The following is a 22,103-nucleotide window of genomic DNA, read 5'->3' as shown; positions in this document are numbered from 1 at the left end:
CAGTGCATGCTCCAGGGACTGGCGGGAGGGAGCCGGGGCAGAGGGGCGGCCCACCGGCCAAGCAGAGCCCCTGAGTCTGGCTTGCAAAAGTGGAGGGGTCGGAAGGAGTGTGTTCTGACAGCAATTGGGACTTGACATCTGGAAGGTTATAAGCTAACAGCTCTGCTCCAAGAATGGGAGGGCTGGAGGCCAACGGGAGGGAGAGTTGCTGAGCCCCGGGACGACAGAGCTCAGTTTGGCGGGGAACAAAGGCGATTGCCAGCGCCAGCTCCCTCACCCAACCCCCAGCCAAAATCCCAAAGGGAGCCAGTTCCTGCCAGGGAACTTGCTTGCTCCGTGCAAACATCCAACGCTGTGCTTCTATGAAGCCACCGCTCCAGCGGTGGTCTGACTCCCTCCCCCTGCCATAGGGCCCCTCCTGAGGTGGATCACCTAAGGGGAAGCAAGCTAAGCCTGCTGCTCCTGCCCCCGTGCACCTTCCCATCTATGCCAGCTAATATGCCTGACTGCCAGCACCACAAGCTGGCAGGGTGCAAGTAGCCCACACGGGCCATGCCACCCCACAGTGAATCCCGCCCCTAGGAGAGGGGAAGAGAAGGCACACACCACTCTGACTGTGGCCCCAGCAGTGGGCTGGGGGCAGACATCAGGTCTGACTGCGGCCACACCCACCAACTCCAGTTATATAACACAGCACAGGGGAAGTGCCCCGCAGTTCCACACGACTCCAGGGACTATCCAAAATGACCAAATGAAAGAATTCCCCTCAAAAGAATCTCCAGGAAATAACAACAGCTAATGAACTGATCAAAAAGGATTTAAATAATATAACAGAAAGTGAATTTAGAATAATAGTCATAAAATTAATCACTGGGCTTGAAAACAGTATAGAGGACAGCAGAGAATCTATTGCTACAGAGATGAAGGGACTAAGGAATCGTCAGGAGGAGCTGAAAAACGCTATAAACGAGATGCAAAATAAAATGGAAATGACCACGGCTCGGATTGAAGAGGCAGAGGGGAGAATAGGTGAACTAGAAGATAAAATTATGGAAAAAGAGGAAGCTGAGAAAAAGAGAGATAACAAAAATCCAGGAGTATGAGGGGACAATTAGAGAACTAAGTGATGTACTAAAAAGAAATAATATACACATTAATTGTATTTCAGAGGAGGAAGAGAGAGGGAAAGGTGCTGAAGGTGTACTTGAAGAAATAATAGCTGAGAACTTCCCTGAACTGGGAAAGGAAAAAGGCATTGAAATCCAAGAGGCACAGAGAACTCCCTTCAGACATAACTTGAATTGATCTTCTGCACGACATATCATAGTGAAACTGGCAAAATACAAGGATAAAGAGAAAATTCTGAAAGCAGCAAGGGATAAACATGCCCTTACATATAAAGGGAGACCTATAAGACTTGTGACGGATCTCTCTTCTGAAACTTGGCAGGCCAGAAAGGAATGGCAGGAGATCTTCAATGTGATGAACAGAAAAAATATGCAGCCCAGAATCCTTTACCCAGCAAGTCTGTCATTTAGAATAGGAGAGATAAAGGTCTTCCCAAACTAACAAAAACTGAAGGAATTCGTCACCACTAAACCAACCCTACAAGAGAACCTAAGGGGGATCCTGTGAGACAAAGTACCAGAGACATCGCAACAAGCATAAAACCTATGGACATCACAATGACTCTAAACCCATATCTTTCTATACTAACACTGAATGTAAATGGACTAAATGTGCCAACCAAAAGACATAGGGTATCAGAATGCATAAAAAAACAAGACCCATCTATTTGCTGTCTACAAGAGATTCATTTTAGACCTGAGGACACCTTCAGATGGAAAGTGAGGGGATGGAGAACTATTTATCATGCTACTGGAAGCCAAAAGAAAGCTTGAGTATCCATACTTATATCAGACAAACTAGACTTAAATTAAAGGCTGTAACAAGAGATGAAGAAGGGCATTATATAATAATTACAGGGCCTATCCATCAGGAAGAGCTTACAATTATAAATGTCTATGTGCCGAATACAGGAGCCCCCAAATATATAAAACAATTAATCACAAACATAAGCAACCTTATTGATAAGAATGTGGTAATTGCAGGGGACTTTAACACCCCACTTACAGAAATGGATAGATCATCTAGACACAGGATCAATAAAGAAACAAGGGTCCTGAATGATACATTGGATCAGATGGACTTGACAGATATATTTAGAACTCTGCATCCCAAAGCAACAGAATATACTTTCTTCTTGAGTGCACATGGAACATTCTCCAAGATAGATCACATACTGGGTCACAAATCAGCCCTTCATAAGTATACAAGAATTGAAATCATGCCATGCATGCTTTCAGACCACAATGCTATGAAGCTTGAAATCAACCACAGGAAAAAGTCTGGAAAACCTCCAAAAGCATGGAGGTTAAAGAATACCCTAGTAAAGAATGAATGGGTCAACCAGGCAATTAGAGAAGAAATTTTAAAATATATGGAAACAAACGAAAATGAAACTACAACAATCCAAACGCTTTGGGATGCAGCGAAGGCAGTCCTGAGAGGAAAATACACTGCAATCCAGGCCTATCTCAAGAAACAAGAAAAATCCCAAATACAAAATCTAACAGCACACCTAAAGGAAATAGAAGCAGAACAGGAAAGACAGCCTAAACCCAGCAGAAGAAGAGAAATAATAAAGATCAGGGCAGAAATATACAATATACAATCTAAAAAAACTGTAGAGCAGATCAACGAAAACAAGAGTTGGTTTTTTGAAAAAAATAGACAAAATTGACAAACCTCTAGCTAGACTTCTCAAAAAGAAAAGGGAGATGACCCAAATAGATAAAATCATGAATGAAAATGGAATAATTAAAACCAATCCCTCAGAGATACAACCAATTATCAGGGAATACACTGAAAAATTATATGCCAACAAACTGGACAACCTGGAAGAAATGGACAGATTCCTAAACACCCGCACACTTCCAAAACTCAATCAGGAGGAAACAGAAAGCTTGAACAGACCCATAACCAGCAAAGAAATTGAATCAGTCATCAAAAATCTCACAACAAATAAGAGTCCAGAACCAGATGGCTTCCCAGGGGAGATCTACCAGAAGTTTATTTTTTTTTCAACGTTTTTAATTTATTTTTGGGACAGAGAGAGACAGAGCATGAACGGGGGAGGGGCAGAGAGAGAGGGAGACACAGAATCGGAAACAGGCTCCAGGCTCTGAGCCATCAGCCCAGAGCCTGACGTGGGGCTCGAACTCACAGACCGCGAGATCGTGACCTGGCTGAAGTCGAACGCTTAACCGACTGCGCCACCCAGGCGCCCCTCTACCAGAAGTTTAAAGCAGAGATAATACCCATCCTTCTCAAGCTATTCCAAGAAATAGAAAGGGAAGGAAAACTTCCAGACTCATTCTATGAAGCCAGCATTACTTTGATTACCAAGCCAGACAGAGACCCAGTAAAAAAGGAGAACTACAGGCCAATATCTCTGATGAATATGGATGCAAAAGTTCTCAATAAGATACTAGCAAATCGAATTCAACAGCTTATAAAAAGAATTATTCACCATGATCAAGTGGGATTCATTCCTGGGATGCAGGGCTGGTTCAACATTCGCAAATCAATCAACGTGATACATCACATTAATAAAAGAAAAGATAAGAACCATATGATCCTGTCAATCGATGCAGAAAAGGCCTTTGACAAAATCCAGCACACTTTCTTAATAAAAACCCTCGAGAAAGTCGGGATAAAAGGAACATACTTAAACATCATAAAAGCCATTTATGAAAAGCCCACAGCTAACATCATCCTCAATGGGGAAAAACTGAGAGCTTTTTCCCTGAGATCAGGAACACGACAGGGATGTCCACTCTCACCGCTGTTGTCTAACATAGTGTTGGAAGTTCTAGCATCAGCAATCAGACAACAAAAGGAAATCAAAGGCATCAAAATTGGCAAAGATAAAGTTAAGCTTTCACTTTTTGCAGATGGCATGATACTATACATGGAAAATCCGATAGACTCCACCAAAAGTCTGCTAGAACTGATACAAGAATTCAGCAAAGTTGCAGGATACAAAATCAATGTACAGAAATCAGTTGCATTCTTATACACTAATACTGAAGCACAGAAAGACAAATAAAGAAACTGATCCCACTCACAATTGCACCAAGAAGCATAAAATACCTAGGAATAAACCTAACCAAAGATGTACAAGACCTGTATGCTGAAAACTATAGAAAGCTTATGAACGTAATTGAAGAAGATATAAAGAAATGGAAAAACATTCCCTGCTCATGGGTTTGAAGAATAAATATTGTCAAAATGTCAATACTACCCAAAGCTATCTATACATTCAATGCAATCCCAATCAAAATAGCACCAGCATTCTTCTTGAAAGTAGAACAAGCAATCCTAAAATTCAATTGGAACCACAAAAGGCCCGGAATAACCAAAGTAATTTTGAAGAAGAAGACCAAAGCAGGAGGCATCACAATCCCAGACTTTAGCCTCGAGTACAAGGCTGTAATCATCAATACAGCATGGTATTGGCACAAAAACAGGCACATAGACCAATGGAAGAGAATAGAAACCCCAGAACTAGACCCACAAAAGTATGGCCAACTCATCTTTGACAAAGCAGGAAAGAACATCCAATGGAAAAGAGACAGTGTCTTTAACAAATGGTGCTGGGAGAACTGAACAGCAACATGCAGAAGGTTGAAACTAGACCACTTTCTCACACCATTCACAAACATAAACTCAAAATGGATAAAGGACCTGAATGTGAGACAGGAAACCATCAAAACCCTAGAGGAGAAGGCAGGACAAGACCTCTCTGACCCCAGCCGCAGCAATATCTTACTTGACACATCCCAAAGGCAAGGGAATTAAAAGAAAAAATGAACTACTGGGACCTTATGAAGATAAAAAGCTTCTGCACAGCAAAGGAAACAACCAACAAAACGAAAAGGCAACCAACGGAATGGGAAAAAATATTTGCAAATGACATATCGGACTAAGGGCTAGTATCCAAAATCTATAAAGAGCTCACTAAACTCCACACCCAAAACACAAATAACCCAGTGAAGAAATGCGCAGAAAACATGAATAGACACTTCTCTAAAGAAGACATCCGGATGGCCAACAGGCACATGAAAAGATGCTCAACGTCGCTCCTCATCAGGGAAATACAAATCAAAATCACACTCAGATATCACCTCACGCCAGTCAGAGTGGCCAAAATGAACAAATCAGGAGACTATAGATGCTGGAGAGGATGTGGAGAAACGGGAACCCTCTTGCACTGTTGGTGGGAATGCAAACTGGTGCAGCCGCTCTGGAAAACAGTGTGGAGGTTCCTCAGAAAATTAAAAATAGACCTACCCTATGACCCAGCAATAGCACTGCTAGGAATTTATCCAAGGGATACAGGAGTACTGATGCATAGGGGCACTTGTACCCCAATGTTTATAGCAGCACTCTCAACAATAGCCAAATTATGGAAAGAGCCTAAATGTCCATCAACTGATGAATGGATAAAGAAATTGTGGTTTATATACACTATGGAGTACTACGTGGCAATGAGAAAGAACGAAATATGGCCCTTTGTAGCAACGTGGATGGAACTGGAGAGTGTGATGCCAAGTGAAATAAGCCATACAGATAAAGACAGATACCATATGTTTTCACTCTTATGTGGATCCTGAGAAACTTAACAGAAACCCATGGGGAAGGAAAGAAAAAAAAAAAGAGGTTAGAGTGGGAGAGAGCCAAAGCATAAGAGACTGTTAAAAACTGAGAACAAACTGAGGGTTGATGGGGGGTGGGCGGGAGAGGAGGGTGGGTGATGGGTATTGAGGGAACTTGTTGGCATGAGCATTGGGTGTTGTATGGAAACCAATTTGACAATAAGCTTCATATATTGAAAAAAAAGAATGAATAAAAAAAGAAGAATGAAATTTTCCATTTGGATGGACATGGTTGGTGCTAGAGTATATTATGCTACATGAAATACGTCAGTCAGAGAAATATGAATCCATATGATTTCACTCAATGGAGGAATTTAAGAAACAAAACAGATGAACATATAGGAAGGAATAAAGGAGAGGGAGGCAAACCATAAGTGACTCTTAACTCTAGACAACAAGCCGAGGGTTGATGGAGGAAGGTGGGTGGGGGATGGGCTAAATGGGTGATGGGTATTAAGGAGGGCACTTCTTATGATGAGCACTGGGTGTTATATGGAAGCAGTGGCTCCTGAAAGCAAAATTACACTATCTGTAACTAACTAGAATTTAAATAAAAATTTGAAACAAATTCCCCAATCTGCCAAGGCCACCACAACAAAGTAGTACAAGCTAAAGGCATCCAACTTCCTGACTATCACTATATTATACAGCTCTAGGAAGGAAATCAGTATGATACTGGCTAAAGGAATAGACCCATACACCAAAGGAACAGAATGAACAGCCCGGAAATAAACCCACCCATAGACAGACAACTAACATTTGACAAAGGAGTCAAGCCTATTCATGGGGAAACATAGTCTCTTTTAAAAATGGTCATGAGAAACCTGGGCAACTACATGCAGAGAAATGACATTGGAGGCCCTATATCGCACCACTCACAAAAATTAATTTGAGTGCTCACTTAGGCAGCAAACTATTAAAATTAGAACAATACAGAGAAGATTAGCATGGCCCCTGAGCAAGGATAACATGCAAAAGGTATCTGAAATGTGTTAAGATGTAAGCATAAGACCTGAAATTTTAAGACTAAAAGAAGATGATATAAAGAAAACCACTCAACATGGGGTACGTTGATAGTTACCAAATGAGGGTGTTCTTTCATTATCCTAACTACAAACACAGCCCACCATTTGTGACCCAAATTTCAATCCAGAGCCTGAATATGATACCAAAAGCACTTAGCAACAACAACAACAAAATTAATAAGTGGGACTACATCAAACTAAAAAGCTTCTGTTCAGGAAAAAAAATGAACAAAATAAAAAGTCAATCAATAGAATGGGAGAAAATATTTACAAATGTTCTACCTGATAACGTGTTACTATCCAAAACTCATCCAAATCAGTAATATAAATAAAAGGCAATTCCATCTTTAAAAAGGGAAGAGGAGGGGTGCCTGGGTGGCTCAGTCGGTTAAGCGTCCGACTTCAGCTCAGGTCACCATCTCACGGTCTGTGAGTTTGAGCCCCGCGTCGGGCTCTGGGCTGATGGCTCAGAGCCTGGAGCCTGCTTCCAATTCTGTGTCTCCCTCTCTCTCTGCCCCTACCCCGTTCATGCTCTGTCTCTCTCTGTCTCAAAAATAAATAAACGTTAAAAAAATTTTAAAAACGGAAGAGGAACTCAATGGACATTTTTCCAAAGAAGACCTACAAATGGCATATAGACATAAAAGGTACTCTACATAACTAGTCATCAGGAAAGTGCAAAACAAACCACAATCAGATACCACCTCTTACCTCTTAAAATGGCTAGTATCAAAAAGAAAGAAAATGCCAAATTTGGTGAGGGAACCCATGTGCACTGTTGGTGGGGAGGTAACTTGATACACCCTGTATGAAAAGCAATATGAAGGTCCTGAAAAAATTACACACAGGACAACTGTGGTATCCACCAACGAACTTCTAGCTACATACCCAAAGGAAATGAAATCAGGGTATCAGAGAGTTGCAGGCACCCCCATATTCATTGTAGCATTATTCACAGAGCCAAATACGAAAAAAACCTAAGTGTCCAAACAGAAAACTGGATAAAGAAGATGTGGCATACATTGGAAAAAGGGTTAGAATCCAACATAACTTATGAAACTCAATACCCAAAAAACAAATAATCAAGTGAAGAAATGGGCAGAAGCCATGAATACACACTTTTCCAAAGAACATCCAGATGGCTAACAGACAAGTGGAAAGTTGCTCAACATCACTCATCATCAGGGAAATACAAATCAAAACCACAATGAGATACCAACTCACACCTGTCAGAATGGATAAAATTAACAACTGAGGAAACCACAGATGTTGGTGAGGATGAAGAGAAAGGGGATCCCTTTTGCACTCTTGTTGGGAATGCAAACTGATGCAGTCACTCTGGAAAACAGTATGGAGGGTCCTCAAACAATTAAAACCTTTGATTAAAACTACACTTTGACCAGCATTTGTACTACTAGGTATTTATCCAAAATATACAAAAACTCTGATTTTAAGGAGTTCCACTCATATGTGGAACTTAAGATACACAGCAGATGAACACAGGGGAAGGGAAGGAAAAATAAGATAAAGACAGAGACGGAGGCAAAACATAAGAGATTCTTAAATACAGAGAACAAACTGAGGGTTGCTGGAAGACTGTTGGGGAAGGCGATCGGCTGGATGGGTGATGGTCAGTAAGGAGGGCACTTGTGATGGTCACTGAGTGTTATATGTAAGTGATGAATTATTGGGTTCTACTCCTGAAATCAAAACTACACTAGATGTTAACTAATTCAAATTTAAATAATAAATTTAAAAAAGAAGATGTGGGGGCGCCTGAGTGGCTCAGTCGGTTGAGCATCTGACTTCAGCTAGGGTCATGATCTCCCTGTCCGTGGGTTTGAGCCCCGTGTCAGGCTCTGTGCTGACAGCTTGGAGTCTGGAGCCTGCTTCGGATTCTGTGTCTCCCTCTCTGCACCTCCCCCACTCGCACTCTGTCTCTCTCAGAAACAAATAAACAATTAAAAAAAATAAAAAATAAAAAATAAGATGTAGCATACATATCTAAAGGATTATTATTCAGCCATGAGAAAGGAGAAAATCCTGTCTTTTCAACAACATGGATGGACCCTATGGGCATTAGGCTAAGTGAAACAAGTCAGAAGAGAAAGACAAAGATTATGTGATCTCACATATTTGTGGAAACCAGAAAACGTGTATAGATACAGACAGTAGAATGGTGGTTATAAGGGGCTAAGGGATAGGAGAAGTGGGAGATGTTTGTTGGCAAAGAGGTCAAACGTCCAGTTTGAAGAGGAATAACTCCAGAGCATCTAATGTACAGCATGGTGATGATGGTTAATATTATTGTATTATCAACTTGAAGGTGGCCTAGAGAGTATATCTCAAATGTTCTCACCATGAAGAAGAGATGGTAATTATGTGACGTGATGGAGGTGTTAGCTAACACAATGGTGGCAATAATTTCATTACATATATATATTCACATTGGTACTCGTTGAGTTTGCCAAATGGCATACGTCAATAATAATTTAGTAAATCCAAGAAAACTTAACACAAACAAGTTGTAGCATTCATTTCTTAGTTAGTTAGTTAGTTAGTTAGTTAGTTAGTTAGTTAGTGTATATTCAAGTTACTTAACATACAGTGTAGTCTGGCTTCAGGAGTAGAACCCAATGATTCATCTCTTACATAGGACACCCAGTGTTCATCACAAGTGCCCTCCTCAATGCCCATCACACATTTATACCATCCCCCTTTGCTCAAGCAACCTCCAGCAACCCTCAGCTTGTTCTCTGTATTTAAGAGTCTCTTATGGTTTCCCCCTCTCTGTGTTTTATCTTATTTTTCCTTCCCTTACCCTATGTTCATCTGTTGAGTGTCTCGACTTCCACATATAAGTGAAAACATATCTATCTTTCTCTCACTGACTTATCTCGCTTATCAAATATACTCTACTTCCCTCCAAGTTGTTTCAAATGGCAAGATTTCATTCTTTTCCATCACAAACTAAAATTCCATTGTGTATATACATCACTTCTTCCTTATCCATTCATCAGTCGATGGATTTGGGGGGCTCATTCCATAATTTGGCTATTGTTGATAGTACTGCTATAAACATTGTGGTGCATGTGCCCCTTGATATCAGCATTTTTGTGATTTTTTAATAAATTCCTAGTAGTGCGATTGCAGGTTGTAGGTTCGTTCTGTTTTTAATTGTTTGAGGAACCTCCATAGTGTTTTCCAGAGTGGCTCCACTAGTCTGCATTCCCACCAGCAGTGCAAAAAGGTTCTCCTTTCTCCACATCCTCACCAACATCTGTTGTTTCCTGAGATTTTCATTTTAGTCATTCTGAGAGGTGTGAGGTGGTATCCCAATGTGGTTTGGATTTCTATTTCCCTGATGATGAGTGATGTTGAGCATCTTTTCATGTGTCTGTTTACCATTTGGATGTCTTCTTTGGACAAGTGTCTGTTCATGACTTCTTCCCATTTCTTCACTGGATTATTTGTGTTCTGGGTGTTAAGTTTGGTAAGTCCTTTATAGATTTTGGATACTAACTCTTTATCCAATATGTCATTTGCAAATATCTTCTCCCATTCTTTCAGATGCCTTTTAGTTTTGTTGATTGTTTCCTTTGTTGTGCAGAAGCTTTTTATCTTGATGAAGTCCCAATAGTGCATTTTTGCTTTTATTGTCCTTGCCTCCAGACACAGGTCAAGTATGAAATTGCTGCAATCTAGGCCACAGAGGTTCTGCCTCTGTTTTCTACCGTAGGATTTTCATGGTCTCCTGTCTCACATTTAGGTCTTTCATCCCGTTCGAATTTATTTTTATGTGTGGAGTAAGAACATCGTCCATTTTCCTTCTACGTGTCACTGTCCAGTTCTCCCAGCACCATTTGCTAAATACTGTCTTTTTCCCACCGGATACTCTTTCCTGCTTTGTCAAAGATCAGTTGGCAATACATTTGTGGGTCCAATTCTGGGTTCTCTATTCTATTCCATTGGTCTCTATGTCTGTTTTTGTGCCAATACCATACTGTCTTGATGATTACAGCTTTGTAATACAGCTTAAAGTCTGGGATTGTGATGCCTCCGATTTTGGTTTTCTTTTCCATTATTACATTGGCTATTCAGGGTCGCTTGCAGATCCATACAAAATTTAGGATTGTTTGTTCTAGCTCTGTGAAGAATGCTGGTGGGTTTTTTGATATGGATTGCACTGAATGTGTAGATTGCTTTGGGTAGTATCTACATTTTAACAATATTTGTTCTTCCAGTCCATGAGCATGGAATGTTTTTCCACTTCTTTGTGTCTTCTTCCTCAATTTCTTTCATAAGCTTTCTGTGGTTTTCAGCATACAGATCTTTTACCTCTTTGGCTGGATTTATTCCTAGCTATTCTGTTTTTGGTGCAATTGGGAATAAGATCGATTCCTTGGTATCTCTTTCTGTTCCTTCATTATTGATGTTTAGAAAAGCAATCAACTTCTGTATATTGACTCTATATCCTGTGACTTTATGAATTCATGCATCAGCTCCAGAAGTTTTTTGATGGAGTTTTCAGTTTTCCATGTAGAGTATCATGGCATCTGCAAAGAGTGAAAGTTTGACTTCTTTGCCAGTTTGGATGCCTTTTATTTCTTTCTGTTGTCTGACTGCTGGGGTTAGGACTTCCAGTACTATCTTGAACAACAGTGGTGAGATGGACATCCCTGTCGTGTTCCTGATCTCAGGGGTAAAGCTCTCAGTTTTTCGCCATGGAGGATACTATTAGCTGTGGATCTTTCATATATGGCTCTTATGATGTTAAGGTATGTTCCTCTATCCCTACTTTCTTGTGGCTTTTTATCAAGAAAGGATGCTGTATTTTGTCAGACACTTTTCCTGCATCTATTGACAGGACCATATGCAGGTGTCCTCAGGTCTAAAATGAGTCTCTTGGGTGCCTGGATGGCACAGTCGGTTAAGCGTCTGACTTCAGCCAGGTCACGATCTCGCGGTCTGTGAGTTCGAGCCCCGCGTCGGGCTCTGGGCTGATGGCTCAGAGCCTGGAGCCTGTTTCTGATTCTGTGTCTCCCTCTCTCTCTGCCCCTCCCCCGTTCATGCTCTGTCTCTCTCTGTCCCAAAAATAAATAAACGTTGAAAAAAAATTTAAAAAAATAATAAAAAAAATAAAATGAGTCTCTTGTAGGGATCATATAGATGGGTCTTGGTTTTTTATCCATTCTGATACCCAAGGTCTTTTGATTGGGGCATTTAGTCCATTTACTTTCAGAGTGATTACTGGGAGATATGTATTTAGTGCCATTCTGTTATCTGTAGGTTTCATGTTTGTGGTGATGTCTCTGGTCCTTTGCAGTCTTTGCTGCTTTCCAACCACAGAGCTTCCCCCCCACCCACCCCCACTTAGGATCTCTTACAAGGCTGGATTAATGGTCACGAACTACTTTAGTTTTTGTTTGTCTGAGAAAATCTTTATTGCCCGCTCTATTCTGAATGACAGCCCTCCTGGATAAAGGATTCTTGTCTGCACATTGTTCCCATTCAGCACATTGACTATTTCCTTTCATTCCCTTCTGGCCTACCAAGTTTCAGTGGACAAGTCTGCTTCTAATCTTATGGGTGTGTGTGTGGCTATGTGTGCATGTGTGTGTGTGGGTGTGGGTGTGTGGGTGTGTATGTGTGTATAAAATAAGAATTGACCAAAAACAAATCATAAACTATGAGCCTGATTCCAAAAGAAAAGAGAAGAGGGAGGAAAGAAAAAAGAAGAGAAGAGAATAAAAGAAACAAAGAGTTGTCTGTTGGTCCCTGGGACCAGGGGCTGTGTTGGTCTGGAGGAAGGGCTGTCTGGCTCAGTCAGTGTCAATCTCACTCCAGTAGAGAAACAGTTACCAGGCACGGAGGGGCTGGATTTGGTGTAAGCAGGTCCTGCCTCCAAACTAGGGGCCACTGTTCTGCTCTCCCAGGCCCCACCATATGGTGATGGGGAGAAAAATGGTGACACCCTGCTCTCTCCTCCTTGGATCGGGTGTCCCAAACCATGCTCTTCCTGTGCCTCACTGGGGTCAGCTGGGATTCAAAACCTGATGTCTTCAAGGATCCCACCCAGGGCGCTCCCCGTTCTGGGGTAGCACCACTCCGTCCAGATGACAAAGAGCCTTTTGCTGGTGACTGCAGGGTCTTTTGTCCTTGGGGAGCAATATACCCTCTTCTCTCCTATGGAGGGAGGGGACTGCTCTGTCACAGTGTGCCCCCGAGGTCACTACCACCCCAGGGTTAGCTCCCCACGCGAGGCGTGCCAAAGGCTGAATCTGCTCCAGAGAAATTCTTTTGAAACCTCTGAATTTCAGCTCCAAAGGTTGTTTACAAAAAAGAAACTGGATCTCTCCATATTTCTTGTTCCCCAGTCCATGGTCCAGAGAGGTTTACCTCTTTTGCTGACTTGATACCACAATTTCACAGCCTCTCTCTCTCTCTCTTTCTGTCCCTTTTTTCTGTCCACAGAAGGGGTTCCCTCCCCTCCATGCCTACCCTGCTTTATGTCCCCCAATTCACATACATGCACCTGATTCTACCAAGCTGTCTCCCTCCATCTGTGGAGATCCTTCTGCCAATCCACAGATCAATTTCCTGAGTGTTCCAAGTGATCTGACCTCAAAACAGCTGTGTTTGAGGGACGAGGAAGATCCCGGTCACCCTACTTCTCTGCCATCTTAACTCCCTCATGTCTCATTCATTTCTTTCATCCCACTTACACTTCCTCTCCTAAGGTCAGATTTGTATTGGTTTAATACAAAAATCTTCCTACGAAGTTACCAAATGAGAATGTTCTTTCATTATTCATCTACAAACACGGTCCACTCCTTGTGGTCAAATGTAAGTAAAGAGACTGAAAGAACGGCATTTCTAAATGTTTACCTTATGTAAATCTATAATGACATCAAAATGGGGTATAGTTTCTTGCATGGATCTCTGAGTCCTGCATGATTCCATCAATAGCAGATACTCCCACTGCCTCCTAGTAACATGAATTTCTCTTTACAATGTGACCTGTAGGAATAAACTGTTAACACATTCAACAGGTATGTTTGTACATATTCCAGAAAACAATGAAATACATCATTTATAAGCCTGTCACTTCTAAGTAGTACAAATTAAGGGAAACATTTTCTTCTAGTCATCTTCACGAAAGTGTTCAGAGATTGCATGTGGAGCACATGTTTGTGCATGTGCATCTGTGTGTGTGTGTGTGTGTGTGTGTGTGTGTGTGTGTGTAATAATATAGTAATATATGTTGCTCCAACCCAAAGGCAAAACAAAGTGTAATATGTTGTGGTGCAGTATTGTTACAGAACCAGGCTGGGTCACTGGCAGAAAAACCAACCGGCACTGGGAGTTCTTGGTGGATCAGAGTTTCATTTTACACCGGCGGCCTCAGAGGAGATGCTTCTCCAGAGATCTGAGCCCCAAGCACAAGCATGAGGGACAATTCATCGTCTGTTACTTCCACATTCCACATTAGTAGTAATTTGACACACACAGCAAGCGGGGCAGGAAGAAGAACCCAGAAGGAGTCTTTAAGCTGGGAACTAGAGTTTATGTTAGTCCTATTGGCCATCTTATGGTACATAACTTTACTTATTTTCCCAACATTCCCTTCTTTGATGACTTTTTTGAAAAATCTTTTTTAGTAGGCATCACCTTTAGCTCTAAGGGTAGGTACTCTCGGAGAGCTAAGATGTGTGTTGCAGTTTCCAGGTAATGTTGAGGGACCTGGTCAGGGTTTGTGTAATGTCCGCCACAAATGCAGGTCCGTTGTCACTATGTATGGTTAAGGGCAGACCAAACCAAGGTACGATTTCCCGAAGAAGAGCTTTGGCCACCTCACGACTTATTCCATCCTGGTTGGGAAGGCTTTGACCCATCCTGAATATGTGCAGATTATTACAAGGAGGTACCTGAATCCTTTTCTAGGTTGTATATCTGTGAATTCCACCTCCAACTCTTTGAAAGGGGTGGCCCCATCCTTTGAATAAACCAGGTTTCCTGGGATTATATGGGGTGGGTTTCTAGTAACTGTCAGATCAGGTTAGGGAGGATATGGTGTGCATATTTAGAGATTTATGAATTAACCAAGCCTCAAGTGAATATAAAGCATGAAAGTCTTTATCTATTGATAGGTCTACAGTGAGAAAAGTCTTTGCATACAACTTTTGGGGGAATCCATCCCATTTCCAATTGTTTAAATAATCATATGCCCATGGGATCTTATTATTATCCCCACAGAATAACAAGCACAGAAGATTGTCCATACATGAAAACTGTGACATTTTTTTCTGAAGTTTACCTCAGGTTTTCTAGTTTAGGCAAACAACAAACATTTAAGCACAATCAGAACTAGAATTTAACTTCCATAATGGTATGTTGTTGAAATGTAATTTTTTTCCTCTATAAAAATCCCTCTTTCCAGAGATAGCCAAATTGAGACCAATGCATTTGTAGAACAAGTCCAGTCTTAACAAGCCTGGCCTGATTATTTACATAAGCTCACCAAGAATAACAATTGATCAGGAGGATCTTTTTTATTTTTGATATTAATTCATTTTTGAGAGAAAGAGAGAGGCAGAACGTGAGCAGGGGAGGGGCAGACAGAGAGGGAGACACAGAATATGAAGCAGGCTCCAGGCACTGAGCTGTAAGCACAGAGCCCAAAGCAGGGCTCGAACTCCCAGACCGTGAGATCATGACATGAGCCAAAGTCAGACTCTTAACCAACTGAGCCACCCAGGTGCCCTGATCATGAGGATCTTTTAAACATTACTTTGCTAGAACTTTTATAAGGAATCTCCAGATTGAACTTTTAGTAGCCTCTCCAGGCCGGAAGCCAAGCCAAATACTTGCCATCAGACAGGCCTCCAATACCTGTAGAATTGGGTGAATTCCTCTTCACGAGGTCCCCAAGGTATCCTGAGGTTCCTGCACCTTCCGGGAAGTGATCTTCTTCACTCACCTGGGGAGGCTTCTGGAAACTCTGGAAGCAAGGTATCAGGACACCATTTCCAAGGGGCTTTATGGCTCCATGTTTCACAAAGTCAAACTTAGTTGCCTAAAGCTGTCTGGTCATATATGAGTCTGTGCATGTCTATCTCAAATAGGACATTCCAGTCAAAGCCTTGGTAAAATAACCAGTATTTACAATAGTGACCTGTTACAAGATGAACAGATTCTTACTGAACTTATGCAAACAATTGTAATCGCCATGAAAGAAAAAAATACTCACTGATAGTTTTTGAATTTCAGGGGGTAGGTAGAGGGAAAAGATAAATGCCTCAGTTGTTTACAAATGACCACTTTATGACATTTCTGTATATCATAGGTATCTTAAGAGAAAATTTCCTTAATCTGGAAAATCAAACATTAGAGAAACAGCAATATTTCCAACAAGAGTCACACAACTATAATCTTCCTCAGTTCATTTAGTCCCATGGTCCTAATCCTTATTCAGTTTGAATGCAGCTTTTTAGCTCTGGAAACTCTTACCCATTTTAGTATTAATCTTATAGATGTCCAATACCTGTATTTCTCCCACAAGTCCTTTTTATAAATCTTTATGAAGAAGAAACACGTTTTGTGAGAGAATAAGAACAACTATAAATGAAAAAAAACTCAGAAATACACATTGTTAAAGATCCGATGAGAGTCCATTATGATGCAATTGACAAAGAAGTTCAGTTATTACTGTAACGTATAACACTTCAAGCAATCAGAATATTAGGTGATGACCTTATACCAAAACATTAAAACTTTAGGAATTGCATATATATTTGGGCAGTTACAACATTTACCCATGCAATACAATCTAAGATTTACCATTGCATGACAATGCTTCTCCAAGTAACTTAGCATCCCAAATAAAAGGGCCTAATTGGTCAAAAAGACTTCATTTACCCTTTAAATCCTGGGAAGTTTGTTAAAACCTTAGGAAGTTATAAAGCACATCCTAAATAGGATTACAGATCATTAAAAATCTTAAAACTTTATTTATTCAACCAAGGCGGCAATAAAAGATCCTAACAGCGAATGTATAGCATTATATCATTGTTAGCAAACCCTAGCTCCTTCAACATTGAGAAGTTTTAACTAAGTAATCAAAGACCTGATAAAGATAAAACCTAAAGCTTTGGTTTTTCTGGCAGACAAAAAAGAAAACCTTTGTTTACATTGTCTTATCAAAGGCAAATCAACAGTCCAAGAAAACGTTGACTTTTGAATAGAGAGAAAAGCAGAATTTCCACCTTATACCAGGGTACTTTTAAAATTCCATTTATCTCAACCTTAGTCCATCCTGAGCACACATAAAATTCCTTTCCAAAGATGTCCCTTCATGAACCTTCGACAACTTTCCTTTGCCTTCAAACTTTGTCCCAAAGCCATTTCTCTGCAATGAACCAGTCTCATTTAGGGCAAAATTACTTTCTTTGACCCTCAACAAAAATGTACTTCCGGGGCGCCTGGGTGGCGCAGTCGGTTAGGCGTCTGACTTCAGCCAGGACACGATCTCGCGGTCCGTGAGTTTAAGCCCCGTGTCAGGCTCTGGGCTGATGGCTCGGAGCCTGAAGCCTGTTTCCGATTGTGTCTCCCTCTCTCTCTGCCCCTCCCCCGTTCATGTTCTGTCTCTCTCTGTCCCAAAAATAAATAAACGTTGAAAAAAAATTTTAAAAAAATGTACTTCCATTCCTTATATCTTTCTTACAAACCTCCTACTTTCCTACATACAGGGTTGCTTTCTTTATTTCCATCACTCTTATGTACACTTAGCAGAATTTTAACTCTTAGGAAACCTTAGTCTCCAAGTGAGGACTTAGTAACCGAGAGAGGTGTTATACACCAGAATTTTTTTAGATGGTAAATTCACGAGCCAATTAAGCACAAAGCATGTTTTCCAATGGATCCAAATAGCTTTAGTTACTCTGCAATAAGAAGTTAAAAACACAGCTTTCTGGGGAGGGAGCCAAGATGGCAGAAAAGCGTGGACGTTTTTTGTGTCTCGTGTCCATGAAATACAGCAAGACCAACACTAAACCACCCTGCACAACTACAAAAGTGATCTGAGGATGAACACAACATTCTGCACAACCTGAACCACAGAATTCAGCAGGTACCTGGCGCAGATTGGTGAACTTGGGGAGACAGAAGCCACGAAGGACAGGGAGGTGCTTTACATGCAGAGAGAGGACAGAGAAGGTGGTGAGAATATGGGAAAAGCACCCCTCCCCAAAAGCAGCTGGAGAGAAGGGGGAAAACTGGAAACAGCTGCAGGGACTAAACTAAAAAGGGAGAAAGGAGAGGGCTAAAATTCCATTAAGACTGTAAACAGGGAGAGTGCAAAGTCTACAACTCTGCAGCTCGATAACTGGCAGTGCTCTGGTGGGAAGGGCGAATCCCCAGGACCAGAGTGGGGTCCGGGAGGTTCTAGGGCCACACGGGGAGTACCGGTTCCACTGCTGGAAGGACATTTGGTAGAGAATGTGAGGCCACCTGGTCCCAGCAGACCCCAGAGAAAAGCCATAGTTGCTGGTGCTAGAACAAGGTCATTAAGGGTGAAGCCTTAAGGTGGTGCCAGATGTGTGTTGTGATTTTCCACAATCCCTGAAAAGCTGCTGCTACACTACCTCACAAACTTTTTGGGGGGCGGGCTGGTACCTGGCCCAGTCTCTGTGCACTGGCAGCACCACTGTCCCACGAACAGGTCAAAGCCACAGTCCTTCAGACGTAAGAGGCTGGGGAAAACAGCCTCATCTGAGACAAAACTAGGGAGAGAGGTACTGCCTGGGGCTTGGTCACAGACAGTGAAAAAGCAAGGAGTGGATGAAAGCTGAAGGCAGAGGACAGGTGCACGAGTGCTAATCGGGGAGAAATGAGTTCCGATACTACAGACTGCGTAGCTGGGTGATGCCATTTTCACTGCTTCTACGCATGTGCATATGCACCTACAAGAGCCACAACAATCCACCCCAGTAGGGTAGCACCGCCATCTAGTGGAGAATGGAGCCATTACACTAAGTCCTGCCCAACTGGACCAACCTTGCTCTTCAAGAACACAAGTATAGCCTACTTACTTATGGACTATAAAGCACATCACAATCTGAATTGTAGGGGAAATCAAAGTAAATTCAGTCATATTTCAGTCTGTTAGCAGGTCCATCTATTCAGTTTTCTTTCATTTTTTCTTATTTTTGTTCTCTATTTCTTTTTTTTTTCTTGAATACAGAAAGAGAAAAAATTCATTTTTACTTTCAAATTTTTATTAAAAGTATTTTCTTTAATTTTTTTAAAAATATGTTTTATATCTGGGTAATTTTTTTCAAATTCTATTTTACTTCCACAAGTGTATTTTAGTCTAATTCATTGAACTCTTTTTTTTCAAATTTTTAAATATTTTCCTTATTTTTCCACTTTTTTTCTCTTTTTCATTTCTTTTCTTGTTCTTGAATACAGAATGAGAAAAAATTTAATTTTTATTTTTAATTATTATTAAAAATATTTTTATTCAGTTTTTTCTCTACTATATGTTCTACTTTTGTGTATTTCTTTTCAAATTCTAGTTTACTTCCATTATTCCATCATAGTCTCCTTCATTTTATTCATTTTTTTCAAGTTTTCAAACATTTTCCTTTTTTTCTACTTTCTTTCCCCTTTTTTCTCTAAGCTATCAAGCCTCTTTCAACACCCAGACAAAAACACACCTAGGATATAGCATCATTTATTCAATTATTTGAGTGTGTGTGTGTAATTTTTTAATTTTAATATTTTTTCTTTTTTTTTAATATATGAAATTTATTGTCAAATGGGTTTCCATACAACACCCAGTGCTCATCCCAAAAGGTGCCCTCCTCAATACCCATCACCCACCCTCTCCTCCCACCCACCCCCCATCAACCCTCAGTTTGTTCTCAGTTTTTAACAGTTTCTTATGCTTTTGCTCTCTCCCACTCTAACCTCTTTTTTTTCCTTCCCCTTCCCCATGGGTTCCTGTTTCTCAGGATCCTTTTTCTCAGGATCCACATAAGAGTGAAACCATATGGTATCTGTCTTTCTCTGTATGGCTTATTTCACTTAGCATAACACTCTCCAGTTCCATCCACGTTGCTACAAAAGGCCATATTTCATTTTTTCTCATTGCCACGTAGTATTCCATTGTGTACATAAACCACAATTTCTTTATCCATTCATCAGTTGATGGATAAGTCCCTGGTTGTGATTTCTCCCTGTTCTTTTTTGGGGGGTGAATTTTTTTCGCTTCATCATTTTGAAGGAATAAAATGAATTAATCAGGTAGAAAAAATTAAAATTAAAAGAATTGAAATCAAAAAAATATTAAACACTTGTACCCCAATGTTTAATATTTTTTTGATTTCAATTCTTTTAATTTTAATTTTTTCTACCTGATTAATTCATTTTATTCCTTCAAAATGATGAAACGAAAAAATTCACCCCCCAAAAAAGAACAGGGAGAAATCACAACCAGGGACTTAACCAACACAGATACAAGCAAGATGTCTGAACCAGAATTTAGAATCGCAATTATAAGAATACTAGCTGGAGTCGAAAATACATTAGAATCCAGTTCTGTGGCTATACAAGAAGTAACAGCTAGTCAGGATGAAATAAAAAATGTTGTAACTGAGCTGCAATCATGAATGGATGCCATGGCAGCAAGGATAGATGAAACATATCAGCAAATCACTTATAGAGGACAAGCTTACGGAGAAACATGAAGCAGGAAAACAAGAGGGAGTCTAAGGCAAAAGAGCACAATATAAGAATTAGAGAACTCAGTGATTCATTAAAAAGGAATAACATCAGAATCATAGCAGTCCCAGAAGCTGAAGAGACAGAAAATGGGGTAGAAGGTTATGTGAGCAAATCATAGAGGAAAACTTTCCTAACCTGGGGAAAGACGCAAACATTAAAATCCAGAAAGCACAGACGACTCTCATTAGATTCAACCAAAACTGACCATCAACAAGGCATACCATAGTCAAATTCACAAAATACTCATGCAAGGAGAGAATCATGAGAGCAGCAGGGGAAGAAAAATCCTTAACCTACAAGGGAAGACAGATCATGTTCACAGCAGACCTATCCACAGAAACTTGGCAGGCAAGCAAGGAGTGCCAGGATATAGTCAACGTTCTGAGTCAGAAAAATATGCAGCCAAGAATGATTTATCCAGCAAGGCTGTCATTAAAAATTGAAGGAGAAATAAAAAGTTTACAGACAAACAAACATTCAAGGAGTTCATGACCACTAAACCAGCCCTGAAAGAAAGTTTAAGGGTGACTGTCTAAGAGGAGAAAAGACCAAACAAACAAACAAAAACACCAAAACGCAAAAAGATCAAAAGTAACAAAGACTAGAAAGGTACAGACAACACCACCAGAAACTCCAACTCCACGAGAAACATAATGGCAATACTGGACTAAACACTCCAATCAAAACACACAGGATAACAGAATGGATAAGAAAACAAGATCCATCCATATACTGTTTACAAGAGACTCATTTTAGACCAAAAGACACGTTCAGATTGAAAGTAAGGGGATGGAGAAACATCTGTCAAACTAATGGTCACAAAAAGAAAGCCAGAGTAGCCATACTTATATCAGACAATCTAGATTTTAAAATAAAGACTGAGGTGCCTGGGTGGCTCAGTGGGTTAAGTGTCTGATTTCTGCTCGGGTCAAAATCTCACAGTACATGAGTTCGAGCACATCATTGGGCTCTGTGCTGACAGCTCAGAGCCTGGTACCTGGATTCTGTGTCTCCCTGTCTCTCTCTCTCTCTCTCTCTCTCTCTCTCTCTCTCTCTCTCACTCTCTCTGCCCCTCCCTCACTCATGCTATCTCTCTCTATCAAAAATCAATAAATGTTAAAAAAAATTTTAAATAAAGGCTGTAACAAAGATCAAGAAGGGTATTATATCATAATTAACAGGCCTATCCATCAAGAAGATCTAACAATTGTAAACATTTATGCTCGAAACGTTAGGCACCAAAATTTATAAATCAATTAATTACACACACAAAGACTCATTGATAATAATACCATAATAGTAATGGACTGCAGCACTCAATGGGCAGCAACACACATATCGTCTAAACAGAAAATCAACAAAAAAACAATGATTATGAATGACACACTACACGAAATGGACTTAACAGATATATTCAGAATTATTTCATCCTATAGTAACGTAATACACATTCTTCTCAAGTGAACATGGGACATTCTCCAGAATAGACCACATACCGGGACACAACTCAGCC

At 40.6% G+C, this 22,103-nt stretch overlaps 1 pseudogene; it reads left to right on the top strand.

The window, feature by feature from the left end:
- Positions 1 to 6,674: 6,674 nt before the first annotated feature.
- On the top strand, positions 6,675 to 6,773 carry LOC125166885 (uncharacterized; annotated as a pseudogene).
- Positions 6,774 to 22,103: the final 15,330 nt, after the last annotated feature.

This window comes from Prionailurus viverrinus, chromosome B2, assembly GCF_022837055.1.
Source record: "Prionailurus viverrinus isolate Anna chromosome B2, UM_Priviv_1.0, whole genome shotgun sequence".
NCBI lineage: Eukaryota > Metazoa > Chordata > Mammalia > Carnivora > Felidae > Prionailurus > Prionailurus viverrinus.
The sequence above is the reverse complement of the archived record's forward strand: the minus strand, read 5'-3'. Positions and strand labels throughout refer to the sequence as shown.